The 6,582-nt window shown below is 34.2% G+C and overlaps 1 pseudogene; it reads right to left on the bottom strand.

Moving 5' to 3' along the window:
* Positions 1-2,617: 2,617 nt before the first annotated feature.
* On the bottom strand, positions 2,618-5,688 carry LOC122600162 (annotated as a pseudogene).
* Between the last annotated feature and the right edge of the window lie 894 nt (positions 5,689-6,582).

Here is a 6,582-nt window from a genome sequence, read left to right on the forward strand (position 1 = left end):
CTCATTTGCTCCTATTCAATGTTTGGACTTCGGAAACAATCACATACGTTTCCTTTAACTACTAGAGTTATAGTAGGTGTGTAATGTTGCATGTTATGTCGTTCTAAGATGTGTTCAATATAAGTCTTTTGAGAAAGACTCTGAACATCATTACGCCTATCTCGATGTATTTTGATACCTATGACATAAGAGGTATCACCGAGATCTTTCATGTCGACATTCTGCAAAAGTAAACGCTTCGACTCACGCAACATATTCAAGTTGTAACTTGCAAGTATAATATCATCCATGTGCAAAACAAGGATTGTAAATTTACTCCCACTGATCTTGAGATAGGTGCATTGATCCACTTGATTCTTTAGGAAGTCTTGTCCTCTTATGACTTCATTAAACTTAAGATACCAATTTAGTGATGTTTGCTTCAACCCGTATATGGACTTATTCAACTTGCAAACCATGTGCTATTTAACTTCTGGAATGAGTCCTTCAAGTTGTCGCATGTATTCTTATTGCAAGTTTCCATTCAGGAAAGTGGACTTGACATCCATCTAATGTAACTCTAAATGATAATGAGCTACAAGTGTCATGACGATCCTTAAGGAATATTTGTGAGAGACGGGACAAAAGGTCTTTTGATAATCGATTCCTTCCTTTTGAGTAAAGCCCTTCGCAACCAGTTTGGTCTTATAGCGTTTGACGTTTCCATTCGGGTCTAATTTTGGTTTTGAAGATCCATTTTCAACCTACAGGCTTAGATTCTTCAGTAAATTCAACCAAGTCTCAAACGTCATTATGCTTTATGGAATTAAGTTCTTAAATAATGACTTCATTCCACTAAGTGGCATAATCGCTAGTAATGGCTTCTTAGTAAGAGGTAGGATCAGTAAGCTTTCCAATGTCCTCAACTTCAGTTAAATAAGTTATATAATAATCAAAAGTTATGGCCTTTATATGACATAGATGATCTCCTGAGTTGATTTAGTAAGGAAGATTCTTTAGCATTAATAGTAAGATGCTTTAGCATTATTAATAAGATGCTTTATCATTAGTAGTATTCTGATTTGGAGAAAGTGGATCAGTGATTTTAGGAGCAGCGTTGGGTACAAGAGGAGTTATCGGAGGACTAATAATAACCGACAAATGGTTCCCCCCGCTTCTTGTACTTAATGCAAATCCAAGTTATGATTTGTCGTGCTCCCACTGATCTCTTAGTTCTCATGAAATGTAACATGCTATGTATCAATAATGCTAGTAGTGTAGAAAAGACAGTAAGACTAATAACCGATAAAGAAACAAGTAAGGAATTTAGGATCCAGTTTCTTTAAGTTAAGGTTATAGAGTTATGCTTTGGCAGTACAAATTCATACGTTTATATATTTTAGACTCGGTTTCCTTTCTGTCCAAGAATCTTAGGGACAGATTCTGATGGAACTCTTATTGAGTATATGAACAGCTGTGCGTAAGGCCTGAGTCCAAAAGAAAATAGGTAAGTTAGTGTTGACAAGTATACTTTTCACCTTGTCCATTAAGGTTCTATTTCTCCTTTTAGCAACATAAAATTTTGTTGAGGAGAACCAAACATGGTGTATTGGTTACTTATGTCTTGTTCCTTTCAAAAGTTATGGAAAGGATCAGAAGCTTAACCAATATCATTATGTCAACCATAACACTCACTTCCTTTATCTGATCTCACAACTTTTATTTTATGATCAAGTTAGTTTGAAAAACAAAGTTTTAAGATCAATAAAAGTCTCTAAGGGTTCAAATCAGATATAGGTGTATTTAACATGAATAATCGTTAATGAATGTAATAAGTGATGTATGTTCTTAGATGGATGCGGGATAGGGGCCACTAATTTTAGAGTGAATTATTTCCAACAAGTTGGAACTTCTGGTGGCTCCTTTCTTAATCCCTTAAGCCATTGAATACATGTTTCAAAATCACTAAAGTCGAGAATGTAATATTCCATCCTTTATGAATCGTATCATGCGAACTCGTGAAATGTGGCCAAGATGATTGTGCCACATTATGGAAGAATTCTCTAATTATTTAGGTGATTTTGTCTTTGTTTTAGTTATGTCATTAATATTAGGAGACAACAAAGACTGTGAGAAATTATGACCGAGAGTCATCTCACCATATACTAATTGGAACATGAATAGTGAATGAATCAAATATTACATTAAATAAGTTACCTTTTTTATCTAGCCATTTCTTGATATTAGGGCAATCTTTCTTAGTGTGTCCTTGGACACAACCACTACTAGAAAAAATGCCTTTAATGACACCGTTTGCGTGTCATAAAAGGAGTCAGATGACACGCTTTTTAGTGTCATAAATCGACCCGTCATAAATTTTTATGACACGCATTTCGCGTGTCATGAATTTATAACACGCTTTTATGACACCCTTTTACGACACACTTTTATGACACTAGTTTATGACACCTTTTTTTGCGTGTCATGGTTCAAATTTTAAAAAAAAAAAAAATTTTTTATAAAATTATTAATATCCACACATTAAATAACAATTAATCTCATAATACAAATAAATACACAAATAGCAAAAGAGCGAATTTCATATATATCAAAATAATATATTTCATACATCCACAAGTTATTTTAAATTTCTAAAATTAACCATAAAAGTTTACAACCGCTAAATTATATATAATTTAAAACCGGTAAATGAAGTTTGCCACATAATTTGACCATTCTTCACGAATTTCATCCAAATCACCAGCCGTGTTTTCAGAGGCGAGCTTGTATTCGGCTGTAATCTGTTGCAATTGAAGACATACAAAATAAAGTATTAATATACCAAAAGTACGGACTTACAAACTAAATTGCCACTCAATGAGAAGTTACCTCTGCACAAATCTTACTAACAACAGATAGTCTCGACGGGGTATAATCCACGCATAGTCTCAGCCCAAGAAAAATTGCATCGCTTCCTGCAATATGTGGTAATTTATTATGATCAGGTAAAAAAATACGGAAATATGTTATGGACAATAATGTATGTTGATCAGATTAGGAGCTTACAAGCAGCAAAAAAGCACATGCCCTTTCTATAGATACAAAAAGATACATCGTATAATATTCTTACTTGTTCTGAGAAATATCTTGTTAGTCACATAACAATACAACACATTTCTTCTAAGTACATCCAAACACAACCATCATCAAAACCAGAAACGATAAGCTACTGCAACATCTATATCACATACCTGAAAAATATTACCATCATCGTCGTCTTTTGAGCAAGAATGGTTGGTGATTCATACAATGGACGTAGCACCTCAGGTACATTACATGCCTATATTTAATGATACATACACAATAATTGAGAATATAAACATAAACGTAACTAATTAGCTATGAACATATCAAAATATAATATGATCTTGATACCTTTAAGTTCATATGATCAACAATGTGAATAATAGAGCCACCTCCTTCACATGGTCGAATAAGGTAACCACTAGGCAGCATTTCGGCTCGGACAAAGTTATGAATTGCTGGCATGCTCGGGCCATTTTGGGTGTTGCTTAGTGATCTTTCGCAAACCTACGTATCATATGCCACCATATAACTCAACGTTAACGAAATTAACAGACTAAAAATCAAGAATAAAATAGGGGGATAGATTACAATAGTTATATACCACCAGAAATCACGAGCAGAAGTATATCGCAGAAGTATATCGCAGCAGCCAAAAATCACGAGCAGTGGCCAAAGTTGTTGGAGCATAAAGCTAAACCATTGAAGAGATACAGAAATTAGAATTAGTGAAAAACGTGTTAACAGATGACTACCATTACAAGTATATCAAACTTGCATGTACAAAAGTTCGATGGTTCCACCATTAGCAGTTGGTAACAAGTTGACCACATTAACAGCTCGGCATTCACTATACCATGAGGGGTGATCCTTGAGGATCTCAACAACCTAGCACAAAAGATTAGAATTTTCCAAATTTCTCTCAGTGTTCATGATTTTCAACTTTTCAGTTTATCAACAATGTAAGTTGGATTCACTCACCCTTGTAGGCTCCAGACTGACCAGGTCGCAGGCTCTTGCCGCCACACCGATGCAACCATGAGAAATAGCAACGATTCCAATGGAATCCAGACCAGGCTACCACAAACAGGAAATGAAAATAAATCGACAGTTCAGATAACCAACAAAGTATAAAATCTAGAATCAATGAAAACTGAAGTAATAATCATTGGAATAGCTATATATACCTTCATTCCAGACATTTGGACCCACTCAACAGCAGTTCCAGTAGCCTTCGATAGAAACTCTGTTAAAGTTTCTTCAGCAATGGACAAAAGTCTTGAAAGCAGAACATTTTACACAAATTTAAGATTTAATAACTAACCCCATTTTATTAAAATAAACATATAAATGAACTGATTGCAAGACTAACCCAGCAGGACTAGTTTCTTCGATATAAATGACTCGTCACCACCGACTCGCAACCCGTATCTTTTGAAGCCAGTGTTGTCTGCAGTGCCCAAAACAGATCTTTTACATATTAGTTTTTCATGAAATATAAGATAAGTGAAATGTAGATAATCTGAATTAACAGTGCTCACATTCTAAGTATGCTGGCAAATATACCCATTTTCATACACCAAATGTGACACTTGCTTCTGCAATCGGTCATTTTCTTCCATAAGGAGTTTGTTTATCGCTGGTTCAAACCTTAAAGGCGTGAAGCCTCCCTCCTCTGTTTTTCTCTACATCTATACATTAAAACAAGAGCAAATCTTCACAAAATAGTAAAACATTTAAAACTTAAAAGGCTATGAAATTGAAGAAATTATAAAGACTTCTACACTCATTTAACCATCTTTACAACAAATTAAGAATGCCAAACTTAACAAACTATCAATATGTAGGTTAAGAATGAAGATTTGCACACCCATTTGCAAAACATCAACTTCAAAACATTCAAAGCTAACACCTATTTCGTCAACTGTTCGAAAAAGCCATGGGAGTATCCCTAATATAATCGAACGTCAACTGTTCTGTTATCTGTAACGGCTCCTCTACAACCTATTTCGTCACCATTCCACTAACAAGAAAAGCCGGAATCGGTAAAACAACAAAAAAAACACCGCAGTAAAACAACCACATTCCCAGATCTATGAACAAACAAACAAACAATAATGAAACCCTAGTTATTTTCCAAGCAGCCTCATGATTTCTATCATACATCATACACATTCCCAGATCTATAAACAAACAAACAAACTCAGATCTAATCACATATTTCAAAAACTCATCGCACTGAATTTTTACTAATTAATGGGAAATAAATATAATAATGAAACCCTAGTTATTTTCAATTAATTGTATATATATGTATGTATCTATATACGAACCGTCATCGAGGGGAATGATTTCTTTGATGATTTCTTCTGCTGCCTATAATCAAAATATTGAAACCCTAAGAATCAATGAAATATTGTTGAATTTGTAAAGAAAGGAATAATCGTTACCATTAATTTGTGATTATTGAATTGATTGATTGATTGATCGATTTTGGGGCTTCCATTGAAAAATTATAGGGTTTTGGGGTTCTGGATCTGATTGACAAAAAAAATATAGGCTGCGATCTGATTGAAAAAAAAATTATAAGCATTTTATACGGGGAGCAAAATTATAAGACTACACTTGAGGATGACACGCAAATACTCCACGTTACACTACATTTTTTTATAACACCGGAAATTCTGTGTCATAACCTTTCAAATTTTACAAGTTATGACAGTTTTTTATGACACCAAAAATTGCGTGTCATTGTAGATGCGTGTGTTATAATTTTGGTGTCATTAAAGGCTATTTTTCTAGTAGTGAACAGAATTTGCAATTAGGATTGCTCGTCAAAGACTTAAGGCTAGAGGCAGCAGCACCATGATTATCCTTTTTGAACTTTAGTTGCAGTCTTATTACTATTATATCTTTTCTCTTAATGGAATTAGCAATGGTAGTAAGGTGAACAACTTTAGGTTGGCCCAACTTAAGACAACAATTTTTTTTTTTTGCACACACGTTGCTATTTAGTTCACTCATCGACCATTTATCCTTCATTGTATTATATCTAATTTTGAAGGTGTCGGAATGAGCAAGCAATGAGGTCATCATAAAATGCATAAGAAAATTGTCAGAGACTTCCATTTTAGGACTCTTAAACTTATGAGTCATGTCAGTCATTATGTGTTCACAAATACTGCTATTTCCCTTGTTCTTAAGCTAGCATACGCTTTATACATTCCCTCAGATACTATGATTGATGAAATTATTGACCATCATTAGTGACAAGTGATTCGCCATTTCCCACTTTCTTATATTTCGCTTTCTGAGCTGCGGAAAAGTTAGCAGTAATAGCAGTGGGTTCATTATGGCGAATGACATAGTCAAGGTCTAGCATCTCCAAAGTTAGAGGTAATTAATCCTTACAAAACAAAGTTTTCATCAATAAGTGGCTTAATGCCTAAGTTAGATACTACAGTGGAAATAAGGAGGATAAAAATTTAGGATACAAGTAATAGAAGATTATTAAAGTAA

The sequence above is a fragment of the Erigeron canadensis genome, chromosome 5 (genome assembly GCF_010389155.1).
Source record: "Erigeron canadensis isolate Cc75 chromosome 5, C_canadensis_v1, whole genome shotgun sequence".
In the NCBI taxonomy this organism is placed as follows: domain Eukaryota; kingdom Viridiplantae; phylum Streptophyta; class Magnoliopsida; order Asterales; family Asteraceae; genus Erigeron; species Erigeron canadensis.